The following is a 14,255-nucleotide window of genomic DNA, read 5'->3' as shown; positions in this document are numbered from 1 at the left end:
AGTGCCGGAGACGACGGGAATGTTAATTTACGAACACGTGTGCAAGGACAGTCGCAGGGACAGACAAAGCCGACCGCCGCTCTGTGAAGCAAAGACGTGTTGATCATCTCCAACCACGGGGCTTTTCCCGGGCCCGGAGAGAGAGCGGGGAGAGCTTTTGTGCTCAGCAGCATTCAATCATCTGCTCACACCACTGCCTCAAATAAACAAACCCACCCTGTTTGTATTTCATATCAAAGGTCCAGTGTGCAGGACTGAGGAGAATATATGGGCAGAAATGGGATATATTACAATAGGTTTTTAGTTATTTAGTTACTTAGTTAGTTTTTATTTCTGTGTCATGCCAGTCTCTGCCATCCCACATGGGATTACAGGATACCATCACAATACAAAGCATGTGTTATCACACAGATATCATAAATAAATACATACATTATTTCAGTTACAAAATAATATTACCAATATTCCTGCAACAAAAAAAAGGAATTGTACAGTGAACAATAAATTTTACATATCTACAATTTATCTTGATAAAGAGTTTTTTTGTTTTTTGTTATCTTCCTTGCTTTCCCCAAACAACGAGCTAATCTAAATGTTTCAAATGTAAATAACCAACTTAATCTTTAAGCAACATCCATATGCACTAAATCTAGGGCTGGGCGATATGGCTTTCAAATAATATCGAGAGATCTTAAGGGTGTATCGTGATACACAATATATATCTTGATATTTTAAAATGTCCTTTTGACTAATGTTAACTACCTAAATACAAAATTATCGAATTAACTATAGCTAAAATGAAGTTAAATAAAGTAGCTACTGTCATATTATAAAGATGAATACACTACTGGCATAATAACATTTAATAAGATACGGTTAAGAAATTTAAAAAAAAAACACTGTTACAATTAAACAAATCAGAGCGGCTCCCATGGTACTATTATTTTGAAGGACCTGACATGATTCATTCTTTGTAAGCTGGAAACAAACTAGCAGCTTGTCAGTTTATATATTAATACTGTTTGCAAATTGCAGTAGTGCTTTGTGGTCACAAAATGTGACAAAATAGTCACGGTCTGGAGCTCTGCAAAAGCACTGCTTTGTCAGTGTGTCTGTGCGAGCCGTACAGGAGAGCGAGAGAGCCAAAACGCTGGTGGCTTATAAAAATGACGTGACAATTTGTACTCAATGTCATTTTATATATCGCACGTAGAACAAGCCGCGATACATTGAGTATATTTGATATATCGCCCACCTCTATTTTGCGTTGCTTTAAGCATAAGATCCAAACATCAAAAGCCACCTTTCACATTTGCATGATCAGCCTCATCAGCTGAGAATGCGGCTGGACCAAATATGCTTCAAAACATTTACGTTACAGCCACAAACCTCTTTGTTTTTCCACACTAGGCATTAGAAGCTATTAGTATGTACAGTGCACCATGTTTATGATCACGGATATCTGAAAAGTAATGAATACATCAATTGTGTCTGGTCATGGAAAATATCGGCTTCTTTCAATCCCCAGCTTTGACCACAAGCTCTCCACTTATGGTTAATAATCAAAATCTGCTGGGAAAGAAAGCATTCAAAATGCAAATTGTTAAAATACCCACCAGCACCCTCCAATACACACACGTACACACGTTCACACACATACACACACACACATACAAACACACACACACACACACACACACAACTCTATCAGGAACACATACCCAGCTTGATTAGATAGGGGACCAGTGGTGAAAAATCAATTTGAGGTGATTCAAACCACTAAAGCAAAAAGCCAAAATGCTTATCAATCCATTATTTATTAACTATCTGTCACAACAGGTAATATCAGCTGGAGGCTACTGATCCACATAATATATGGCAGTATATTCAAGTCTCATTCATAGAAATCAGTAATATATGATATATATATATATATTATAATATACGATATCCAATATGACATGTCATATTTTTAGACTACTTCAAAAAAGCAATTTCAACAATGAGCTTCTGCAAAACACCATTTTTTTAGTGCTGCTTTTATTTCCTTACTGTCCTTTTAATTTTTATATCAACATTTTATGATGGAACATTTTTCTGTCCGAACACAGAAGCTGCACATTTTTTACATGATTGACTGTTTGATGTTTTGCATCTTATTTCACAAAAAGACAACACAAAGTATACATGGTTTCTATTGTTGTCTTCAAATATTGTCCAACAAAAAAACAGAATACAAAAGTAAAAATAAGAAATTATTCAAGGGTCAGTCAGTCCCTCAAATTAATTTTCATATTTGAATGACCGACCTCACAGTTTCAGCTGTTGCCTTCAGGCTGATGGGTCAAAATAACAAACTGTCAATTAATCTGGTACAAAAACTCATTCAGTTCATCCTCCAGAAAAATACTGGACAGTAAAATGTCACTTTAACACGTTCTCAAACGAAGTCGTCACATGCTGTTTACAGAGGGACCTGAAACTGTCTGAGCTGATCACTATGGGGGAGTTCAGGTCATTTTTAAAAGATCAAGACAATAACACTTTTGGTCAATGTGAATGATACTCTAATGTTCTCTGAAAATGATAATTGCTCATATTTATGCATTTAATTGTTTTGTGTGGCATTTTAAGTGGACGTTGTGCTCGCTCTTTGTAATGTGTGATAGTTGTATTTGTCGATGTTTTAAGCTGCCCTCTTGTCCAGGTTGCTCTTGGAAAAAGAGATTTTAAACCTGGTGAAATAAAGGATACATATATATCGGTGACAGGCTGCTAGCCTTGCCCAAAGTGCTTCACAACACAGATTCAACCCAAAAACCAAAAGGACGGCCAGATTAGACATGATATAACAAGTGGTTACAACCAAAGAATCAGATCCAGGTTTCTGTCAATAAGACATTAAAGATTTGCTCAAATCTGCATGACTGCACACACTCCTCATCATTAAAAGAATTACTCCGCCACTCTTTAATCACCGCTCTTGAAGTAATCGATGATTAACGTACCAAGGGGCATTCTGCAACAGTGTCAATGAACATCAATTTCACGACTTAAACATGTGAAAACTTGCAAGACAATACAGCTGAGCAAAATGAAAAGTAGCAGCCAGCTCACTAAGACGTAAACTATACACACAAAACCGACACATTACAAACAACAAATGACATAAAAAGCTAAATTAACTGCAAACTTAAAAATTCATCAGTCCTGCATTAGGCATGATGGGAAATATTGCAGTGTTGGGACCACAGTGAAAAGGTTTTTGAAAGACAAAATGGCATCGAATATGGATTGAAGCAGACATGTTGCATGTTGTGACTTTTGGAAATGATCTCTGTTTTTTAAATTAATTCTGACTTTTGGGCTTTATGCTCTTGAGTTACCTCCATCAGCTGTGCTGTGACATGAAGCTCACCGCTTAAATTACAGGTAAAATCTGGAGATGTAATAATTAAATCTGTTTATGGAAAAATATATCTTAGTCAAAACAAGTATGAGCAAGCTGAGTCTTTCTGTGTTTGTATCTGGTGTATGTATTTAGTTCGTGAAACCCCACGATCTCCAGAAAGTATTAACACAAGATGGTCAGCAGACTCGACAGCGACTACAAAACGCATCCGGTCACTTCTAAGGTCCGACCTACTTGCTGGAGCAGTAAACTAGGTCTCATTACATATAGGGTTTCCATGGAAACAGAGATAACAGTCGCAAAAAGGTTTTTTATTTTGAGAGCTCTTGATGTTCAGGTGAGGTTTACAGTGAGAAAACTGACCAGCTGAATAAAACCAGTAAAATCACAGCCAGTAAAATCGCTCAGTCGCTGGGGCTTTGTAGCTTGTAGGAAACATTCACACAGGAGGAAACGGTGCATTTGTTGGGGACTATTTTCAGAGGTGGATTCATACACATTTAGTGCTCTAGTCAGTATTCCCAGCTGCATAACAGTTAATGCGTGTTCAGTCAAAATAATAAAAAAGCGCCAACATTTATAAAGACATTGTTGGTTTTTGGTTTTTACATGGGATTTTGTTGTTAATAAAAAATGAATAAATTAAAAAGTGGAATATTGCCAGCTTTGCAACTGAAGCAACTACTACCTAACCTGAAGGGAAATGTTGGCAGAAGGAAAAAAACACTGTTGGCAGCATGTGAGACATGAATCCCAGTCTGAGTCAAAGTCAAACACTTTGTATGCTCATCCACCTGCTCCGACCCCTGCTGCCTTATTTTACACCGCACTACAACACCAGCACGCTGCTTCCTGCTGAGAGGAAAACACTTCGTATGTAAGCTGTTTGAGGGAAAAATAACATCAGATGCTTTTACCTTCGCAAGACGACAGACATCCACAAGGCTGATCCTCTGTAATAATAAAATATTTGGATTCTTTTACATTTGAACATTCATAGCCTTGTCAAATAAATCCATTGCTTAGGATGTTGAGGATTTCGTGTTTTATTCTCAGCTGTTTTGTGTCTCCTTGAGTTCATTTTCTGTCACTTTTGGTTGTTTTGTGTTCTTTGGGGTAATTTTGTGACTCTTTTGTCTGTTTTGTTTCTCCTTGTGGTTGTTTTGTGTCTCTTTGAGGTGACATGCATTTTTTGGTTGTTTTGTGGCTCTTTGTACTCATTCTGTGTTCTTGTTTTGCCTTTTTTTAATGGTATTTTTGTGTCTTTTTTTAGGTTGTTTTGCATTTTATTTTTTTGTGTCTCCTTGCAGTTCTTTTTTTGTTTTTGAGGTCATTCTGTGAGTTTAAGACAATTTTGTGCCTTTTTTGGTCATTTTGGGTCTCTATTTAGTGGTTTTGTGTCTCCTTGTGGTTCTTCTGTGTGTCTTTGTGATTTTTTTTTAGTTTTGTTTTACTGCCTTGTTTTAGTGGTTTTCTGTCTCCTTGTGGTTCTTTTGTGTCTCTGTATGGTAATTTTGTGCCTTTTTGGTTTTTCTGTGTCCTTGTGGTTGTTTTGCCCAATGTTGTGGCTATTTTGTGTCTCTATGCTCAGTTAAACTCTGCAGACTTCAGAAAACAGTCTGAACTGTAGATGTCCTGCATATTTCCTGTCGTTGACCAACTGTAAAATAAAGGTCAAATGCATTAAGTGCATTAAAAACAGTCCAGCTGTAACCGGAAAGACAGAACAAATCACTTAACAGTAGCATTAAATAAACGTCCACTTTCCCTCTCAGCGGTGGGACCGGGGAGCAGTCACTTAGCAACTCCCCCTGACCTTGGTTGCCATGTTAGCATGCATAAGCAATCTGCATCCCTGACGCTTTGATGTGCCGCCGTCTCTCCTTCTCCATCCATGCATGAGCAACTTAAAGATTTCCTGCCCGGGTCAATCATATTGAATTGCGGGCTGATCGACTGTGACAAGCCGCTCTCTCGCCGAGCGAGTTCACAGGACGCCGAGAAAACGTTTCACCTTACCCAGGTGCAGTCACCTTGGCCGTGAGCAATGAGCTCCGAGGTTGGCTGAATAATTCCTTCCGTTGCTCCCGAGACCGCACATCAAAGAGATCTGCATGTAGTTAAAGCCGAGGACTCGCAGGTTTTACCCTTCGCAGGTTCACAATCACACCCACAACCAGTAGTGGGATGTAACTAAGTACCTTTTCTCACATAAGGTCTTAAGTACAAATTTGAGTATTTTCTTGTCATGCCACATCATACTTTTACTGCAGAACATCACAGAGGGAAATACTGTACTCTTTACTTCACTACATTTATCTGACAGCTTTAGTTACCTCACAAATTAAGATTTTTTGCATAAAAACATAACAATAGTATATAAAATAAAATGTTTTATTGTAAGTTAAATTATGTTATATAAGTTTAATTCTATTAATGAGTTCAAGTAGTGTTTTTTTCTATTTTTTAAAATTTTAGTTTTGTGGTTGGAGGGGGTTGCTGTTTTCTTCTTTTTAAGGTTTTTCTGCTTTGTAGTTTTATTTTTAATACTTAAAGCACGTGTTCCTGATAACACTTACTTACTTTTACTTAAATAAATTTTTCAATGCAGGGCTTTTACTAGTAACATAGTATCTTCATAGTGTGGTATTAGTACTTTAAGTAGAAGATCTGAATACCTCTTCAACCACCGCCCACAACAGAGATGATTTGGAGACGGAGGGAGCAGGAACGCAGTGAGAGCTCGTTCCTCCATCAATGAAGTAAGTAGAGTAAGCAAGCCATAAGCGAGTCATTAAAAGACCACCTGTTCTGCATCTCTATCTCTGCCTTCGAGTCTCAGGAAAACATCTCAGAGCCGTGCAGCCTGCGCACACTGCTGCCGCGCACACATGCACACACATGCCTCCAGTTAAGGTGATGATACACAACATATGGTGCTGGAGAGCCTCCTAAACCCCTGGCAGAGAACGCAGAGGAATCCATAGGATTAGTGTGTGAGGAGTTCATACATTGAGAACTTTCAGATTTGGGCTTTTGGCTGAGGCTGACGGGCTAATGGCCTGCCTCAGAAGTTTAATTAGTTTTTACGGGGCCAACTTTTCCGAGTAAGAATGATGACTTAATAATGCAGCCATGTATTAGGTCATTGTTGAATTGTTAATAACGTTGCAGTGATTATCTCGTTCCAGGATTGAGGACGTTGTCTCCGTTGATGGGTTGCGAGCAGTTAAAGGACAGATGTGCCGAGAGACGGATGGATCGTCGGAGATATCGCCGCAATATCAGATCTGAAGTGGCACGTTGTCTCGATGAGCAGGGACAGACATGGGTCAGATATAAAAATACACTTTATCAAAGAATGTAAAATGTCATTACATGTTTAAACTCTTTTCAAATCAGTTTCTTGTTTTACTAATTTAGTTAGTGAAACCACCGAGCAGGAAATAATAAGATTCACAGGTTTAACCAGTTTTTTAACCGGTTTTGCCCCTTTAAGCTAGGCAAATACTGTACAATATCAGCCCACTTATGACTATTTCTCAAGTCATTTTTGTCATTTCTATTCATTCTATTTCCATGTGCACGCCACTTAAACCTGTGGAGAAATCCGAAGCTTGACAGGTGAGCTGTGCCTAGTTACGCTTGCTCGGCTATAATTGGAAAATTGCAGGACAATCTGATAATTTGCCTGCTGATATTTGAAAATGTATTAATACCATCCACAATCTCATCACACTTCAGCAGAGAGCAGAGGGGCTGCTGGGAGAGTGAAAATGACATTATTATTTAAATTTCCATTTGTCATGCCTGTCCTTTTGTCTCTGAGCTGAGCAAATGTGAAAAATACATAAAGTCAACCTTTTAGTTAGGAGCTGCGAGTTGGTGAGTGAACAACCATCAGTGAAACATCAAGACACACTCCACTTCTCATTAAAATATGCAGATCAACTCCATATTAAACACACTGACAGATGTTCAGATGCAAATTCATGAGGCCGTGAACTTGTAAATGAGCTACATTATCGCTATTGTCCTGGGAAAAGCTAGAGACTGAAATAATTTGCTTTTTAGTCCAGAAATTGATCGGTGCGTCTGTCCGTCTCTGTACAGTGATGTTACAGACACTATGAGGATGATTCGGAGAGAAACTGGAGGTTTTATGGATCATTGCAACAAACATTTTAAAACTTAAAAGTGGGGTAGGCAGTTTAGTTTTGCTGTCATTGGGAAAATCCTATAATAAGCTTTGAGCATATTGTAATTCAAGTAGAATGAGAAAAAAATAGACTTCTGCACCTCCTCTTGACGCTAGTTTCAGGCTTTACAAAAATCAAGAAAAGGAACACTCAACTTGCTTTGCTTGGGGGCCACTTTGCAAAATAGGTGGCCAGGGGCCAGTCACAGCAGCCCCAAACATGTCCCAAGGATTTTAGGATGTCCCAAGGATTTTATAAAGTTTCTAGGATTTCAGAACATTTCTAGCATGTAAGGAAATTAGGGGCATTATCCAGTTACCCATTACCCAGAATAAAAAGAAGTTTTCACTGGCGTCCATGCTGCCTTATACTGTTTTCCTTTCAGTGACCTTGACTGTGACACACACACACACACACACACACACACACACACAAACTGCTGTAGAGCCATGTGCACAGCTCTGTTCTACTGGCAATGGGAAACAAAACTATAGCCTATTTTTAGAGGGTTTACCCGCATGTAGCTCTAATTTTGATGAAAAAAGAAGTATTGGCAACACAAATCCAGCCAGCACAAACCCCACCTCCATGGAGGACTGGACAGCCCCGATTCCCCAATGGAGCAGCAAACTTTCAGTGCTGCCTTTACAGCACGGTTAGACCTAGCAGTGTCGCTGGTCATCAACACTCACAGGGACTGTGGGCTCGCTCTATGATGAAATAAACTCGACAATAAAATAAGCTTATATAAATCAATGTATGGGAAACACTAGACGACTGTATGAAGCACATGCATATCCCCGTGGTCATCTGGTGGGAGGAGCTAAGGCCAGAAAGTAAAGAGCTACAGAAAAGGGTCAATTCTGAGTTGGGTTTTTTTTTTTTGCCATTTCCAGATTTCTTTTTACCACAGCTTTAAAATGCTGCCAGTCTGTTTTTTATAGAGGTTAGACTGATGTCTGTTTTTAGTATTTATTGTGACTTGATCTTAAAAATTGTGGCAGTTCTAAAATGCAGCACCACAAAGACAACCTAAAATTCCAGTCCATATTTCAAAGACAATTTCCTAAATGCCTGAAGTTGATCTGAAAGTCCAGCCCTCTCCTCCCAGACACATGCACGCGAAGCCTCCTTGCCTCCGTCTTTGGCGATGACACCCGCACACGCAGGGTCAGGGTCGCATCTGGCTACGCCTGGATCTGATCTGAGCAATCAGACGGAGCTGGCGAAGCATCACACGGCAGCCTCGGCGCTCAGCGGGACTGGAGGAGCGGAGAGAGAGGCAGGGCGAGGAGGCACAGTGGGCATGAGGTGTGCAGATGGTTGATAACAGCTCATGTACGCTCACCACATTTCCTCCTGTATGTCTTATCTCTTCAACACGCCGATTGCTTAACTTTTAACTCTTTTCCTGCCATCATCTGTCATCTTTTCTCTTTGATTTTGACTCAAAGGGGAAGTACTTTTATTCTTAAGGACGCCCTTCAAAAGAAAAGTTATACACTAATACGTCTCGTGTTTCGAGCAGCATCCCTCATCCTGAAATTTCTTGTTAAATTTGACTCCACTTGAGCATCTTTCGTGAAGCAAGATCATCATAGCAAGGTCATCATCTCAAAAGTTTTAAGGAAAGTCCTGCAAATTGTCCAAATAAAATGGGAATCATTCAGTTTCTACCTTTATAGAACGACATAAGAGAGAAATAATCAAGGACCACTTATTGGTTCCCACTTACGTAATTCGATTTGCACTAGGGATGATAACAATTAATTGCTTGTTAAGAATTAAATCGAACAAGTGAAATTGAATCAATCAATCAACAGGCTACAAGATGCTTTTGAAGTATATGTAATATGTTGCTTTGGGTTTGATTTCTTTCAAAAAAATGGGGAGAAGGCCATGAGCATCTTTATAACGCATAGCCCCAAAAAAAATCCATTAAAATTAATAACAAGACAATGACCCGAAATAAGTGCAGAGAAAAAACAAATGTTTCTATCACATAATGTTAAATACATTGTTATAATGACTATAGGTTAGGATTAACAATAAACTTGCACAGTGTCAGTCAATGTTTGAATAATTACCCGAGGGAGTACGAAAAACATCCCTGAAAAATAAGATACCACCCAAACTGGAAGATATCCAGCAGGGCGCCATGTTTGCTTTTATTTCGGTGAAGCTGCATCTGATCGACTGCTGAAAATAAACAAGCACTACACTTTGGTCAGAGTTATTTTCCATCAACAATAAAAAATTGTGCTTGCTAGATTAACAGAAATGAGTAAATAAATAGTTAACTCATATATCAAGTGCTTTTGTTTTATAATGATCGGATTGTTTTGTATATTCTCAGAGTCACAGATGGGATCGTTGTTGGCAAGGTCAGTGCACAATCCAATAAAGGTTTTTATTTGGTGTGAGATTATATTGATTGCACGTATATACTGTAACTGAACATTTCATGAGCAGCCAGCTCACTGTGATGCAAATGCAATATTTTAAAGTCATAAAATAAGGATTTAGTGTGCGTCCTCTACCTCGGGCAAAGATTGTGGGAGCAGCCAGAATTTCTTCTTTTTTTTTTCTTTTGGCAACAGTTGCTTGATTCTGTAGCTCAGCTGCAGCGGTGCAACAATAGAGTTCAGACGCACACAAGAGGAATTAACCGAAAATGATGTGCTTTCTGCACTTTCCACTTTAGAAATTATCCATGTGGGCACTGACCGTGCTCACTGCATATCTCATCCCGAATAACACCCCAAATTTAATGCTCAGCCCAAAGTCATTATCAGTTTCTTTCTCTGCCAAATCTATTTACAGCACCTTCCAGCAGTTTAAATTGGAAGATTACTCTTTAGTCCATACAATTTAGAAAATGCACGGCATTTCCATCACCGCAAGGCCTTGAAATCAATATGTCAATAAACCTACATCTTTCTATTCCATTACCCTCCCTGCCGGAGCACACGACACAAGAGGCAGGGCACGCACACACTCAGACTTTCACTCTTATTTTTATACTTTCAATGCCAGAAATTCAAGACGTCATTACTGAGGTGCATTTTAGGGATTACTGACATTCCTTTTTATTCAGCTGCTCTTCTGCAGGATAAATCAAAACCAGAACTATGGTGGCCCTGAGGGTCAAAACACAGGGACATTCAACAGAACATGACATTTCTGAAAGAACGACTTTTAACAACACACAATGAAATGTACTTTTCTGAAATTTGTTTTGTGAAATGACATTTTGTTTTCTGAAACATTTTTGGAAAATATGATTTGTAAGAAGTTGTGTTTTCTGAAATGATGTTCCCTGAAATGTCATTCTGTTATATTAAAAGCTGCGTTTTGTGAAATGTTGTTGTGATATGTAAAATGTCATATTTTCTTAAATTAAATTTTACGATGTGTTTTCCCAAAATTCCCAAAATCGTAGTTTAAGTTTCTGGTTTGTCAGTTTTCTGGGTTTTTTTGTTTGTTTTTTGTAAAATGTTGTGTTTTGTGAAGTTTCGTTTTGTTTCCTGCAAAGTCATGTTTTCTGAGATGTCGTGTTTTTTGACAGGTTGGGTTTATTGAAAAATCATTGTTACGGTAAATGTTGTTTTGTAAACTCATGCACTCATGTTGTTTTAAAAGTCGTGTTTTCTAAAATGTCATTTTGTTTTGTTAAATGTTCCTTTCTGTAATTTCGTGTTTTGTCAATGTTATGTTCTGAAATGTTGTATTTTGTGAAATGTCAGGTTTTCTGAAAATACGTTTTCCAAAATGTAACGATGTCCAAATGTCATTGTTATTTCTGATGTTGGCGGGTTTTCTGGTTTGTCATTGTTTTTTGTTAAATGTTGTGTTTCGTGAAATTTGGTTTTGTTTCCCAAAAAGTTTTGAAATATCGTGTTTTCTGAAATGTGTTTTTTATAGATTGTTGTGTTTTGTGAGTTGTCGTCATGTTTTCTGTAATGTCATTATGTTTTGTTAAATCTTGTGTGCTGTGAAATATGGTATTATCATCTGAAATGTCGGTGGGTTTTCTGGGTTGCTGTCTGTCAAATGTGTTATGTGAAATTTCTTTTCCTAAAAGGTTTGTTTCATTGATTAATTCATGTGTTACATAAAATGTTGTGTTTTGTGAAATGTCATTTTCTGAAATGTCATGTCATCAAAAATCCCCATGTGTTTTGTGAAATGAACTACGTTTGTTAAATCTTGTGTTTTGTGAAATGTTGTGTGTTCAGAAGTGTCATCGTGGGTTTTGTTTTTTTTTTAATATCATTATATTTTATTAAATGTTTTCTGAATTGTTATGCTTTCTATATTGTCATTGCTGTACTTTTTGAACTGTGTTTTTTTTTTTCTCTCTCTCTTTTGTCCCTCAGGGCCACTGTCCAAAAAGAGAAGATACCTTCACATCACCCTTTGATACAAACATAAATCTAAAATTTTATTTCAACAAATTCTGATGCTGGGGAGTAAAACTATAACTGTCATTTATTCATTGACAGCTTTTGTGTCTGGACTTTGAATATCATATTCATTCATTATCTCCTTGGGCAAATAATACTGGCCTTGTTTTATTCATGATGCCAGCTGAACTCTAGCCTGGCTCAAGCTGGCTCCGGGTGAAGATGGAGCATGTTAACTATTTAAAGCACATTACGACAAGACATGAGCCCGACAGGTTTGAAGCCGATGACGGCACACCGCCTCGCTCCGCCGTCTGCTGCAGGAACCTGCTGACGGGGGCGAAACTCTACGCTTCCCCTCTCTTTCACAGATAAGGATCCAGACCTCCTTTAGTCACCACTGAGCTCCCCCGTGCGCCGCAGAACGACACACAGAGCTTCCTACAATTGGACTGGCAAGGGAAATGAGGACAGACAATCTCTTATCAGCAGTTCTATTGCCTTTTCTCTTCCCTGCTCCTGACAATGAGGCGCTGCGGTTCCTCTCTTTTCGCTCGCCAAATGTGTGACTGTACCCAGGACACGGAGATGATCAATTATGGCCGATGTCTCCGCCCCATCAAGCACATTCACACGGCTCTAATGAAACGAGAGTAAGTGATATAGTGTAGGATGGAGAATAATGAAAGGATAAAGAGAGAATTCATTTTGCTCCAGTTTTGGGGCAGCAAAGTGCTGAGGAAAAAATGAAGTATCTCTGAAGAACAAAAACACAGAAGAAAAGCTGATTTTACATCACAGGTGAGTGACGGCCTGCTCTGACCGGAGTTTGGTTTATTCACCTTCTACTGAGGTTCAGATATATCCGGAAAAACTCGATTAGGTTCGTCCGCACAGTGACCGTGAGGCAAAACAATGACGCCAATGTGGAGAAACTGCAGTTCCTCTAATGTCCACCTGAGGCTGACTTCAAGAGCAAATTAACCTCCATCAAACCTCCATGTTAAAATACAGACTTTACAGCACAAATAAACATGTTTGCAGCCTGGTACAAAACATGATTTTGGTCTCCAGAGGTAATTTTAACATTGATAACAACTGCACGGGAGTTAATATTTTATGACCCACCTTTGCACATTTCATTAAGGCTTAAAGTTTTGCATATTTGAGGGCAGGTCCACTTGAGTGAGGCTGTCCTGACTAGTCACTGCAGTCTGGAGGCGAGATCAGCCCGTTCCCATTCAGAAGTCATCAAAAAAAGCTGCTTTTGCAAAGATTTTCAGCATAAGATCTTGACATCAAAAGCTTTATTTCGTGTCCACACGATACGCCGCTGAACGCCGTCAGCTGAGAACACGGCCGGACAGACCATGTCACATTCGCATAGTACGCCGCTCAGCTTGAAATGCTGCCGGTAACAGCGTGATATAAGGAACACAAAGGTCCCTATGAGGCAGGTGGGAGGGGACGAGGATGATCCAACAAACCCTGGACTTTCATATGGGAGTCTGGCGTTTGTTTCCTGTCTTAATGTAAACCTTACCATGTGCCTGCTAACAAGATGGATGGTGTCCCCCCTTAAATACTGAAAGAACTGTTTTATCTAGAGAAAAGAAATTCAGGCACAGGTGGAAATTCATTGGTTGATTTGCTGTTTTATAATCATAAGTTTGCTTATTTCAATGAATTATTATGTGAAAACAAAGAGGCATTGGATTGTTATCACGATCTCAACTACTAAAGACTTCACCTATTACAAAAATATACTGCATACACACATATAAACATGCACACACACGAACACAGGCATATAAACCATACACACATATGTACGTACTCACACATATTTAAATACAGACATGACTTGTTAATTTATTTAATGCTGAGCACTTTAGGACTGTAATTAAACTATTAAATCAAATTGCTCACCTGTAACACCCAGATACAGACTGTGTAAGATATATATTCTGTAAAACAATAAACCTCCAGGCCAGGCTTACTGTACACAAACTTTAGGTACCTCAAAATTGAGGATTTACTGACAGTTTCTATGTTTTCTGAAAAAAGCACTCAGAAAGTTACAGGTTGTTGTTTTTTTTAACTTTCATACCTTCCAAAGTGTAGATTCCTGCTCCAGTGATAGGATTCTGGATTTGTGAAATCCCTTTATAGCAGACATATTGCTGCTGTGGCACTGCTGTATTATTACAGCTTACTCCTCTAAGCCGCATTTTCCAC

The 14,255-nt window shown here is 38.7% G+C and overlaps 1 long non-coding RNA gene across 3 annotated transcripts in view; it reads right to left on the bottom strand.

The window, feature by feature from the left end:
* The window catches only part of LOC148186787 (uncharacterized), a 185,366-nt gene that overhangs the window by 138,119 nt on the left and 32,992 nt on the right, over positions 1-14,255 (bottom strand). The gene's annotated exons all lie outside the window — the stretch shown is intronic.

Source organism: Plectropomus leopardus, chromosome 16 (genome assembly GCF_026936395.1).
Source record: "Plectropomus leopardus strain MGB_pleo_1.0 chromosome 16, ASM2693639v1, whole genome shotgun sequence".
Taxonomy (NCBI): domain Eukaryota; kingdom Metazoa; phylum Chordata; class Actinopteri; order Perciformes; family Serranidae; genus Plectropomus; species Plectropomus leopardus.
The sequence above is the reverse complement of the archived record's forward strand: the minus strand, read 5'-3'. Positions and strand labels throughout refer to the sequence as shown.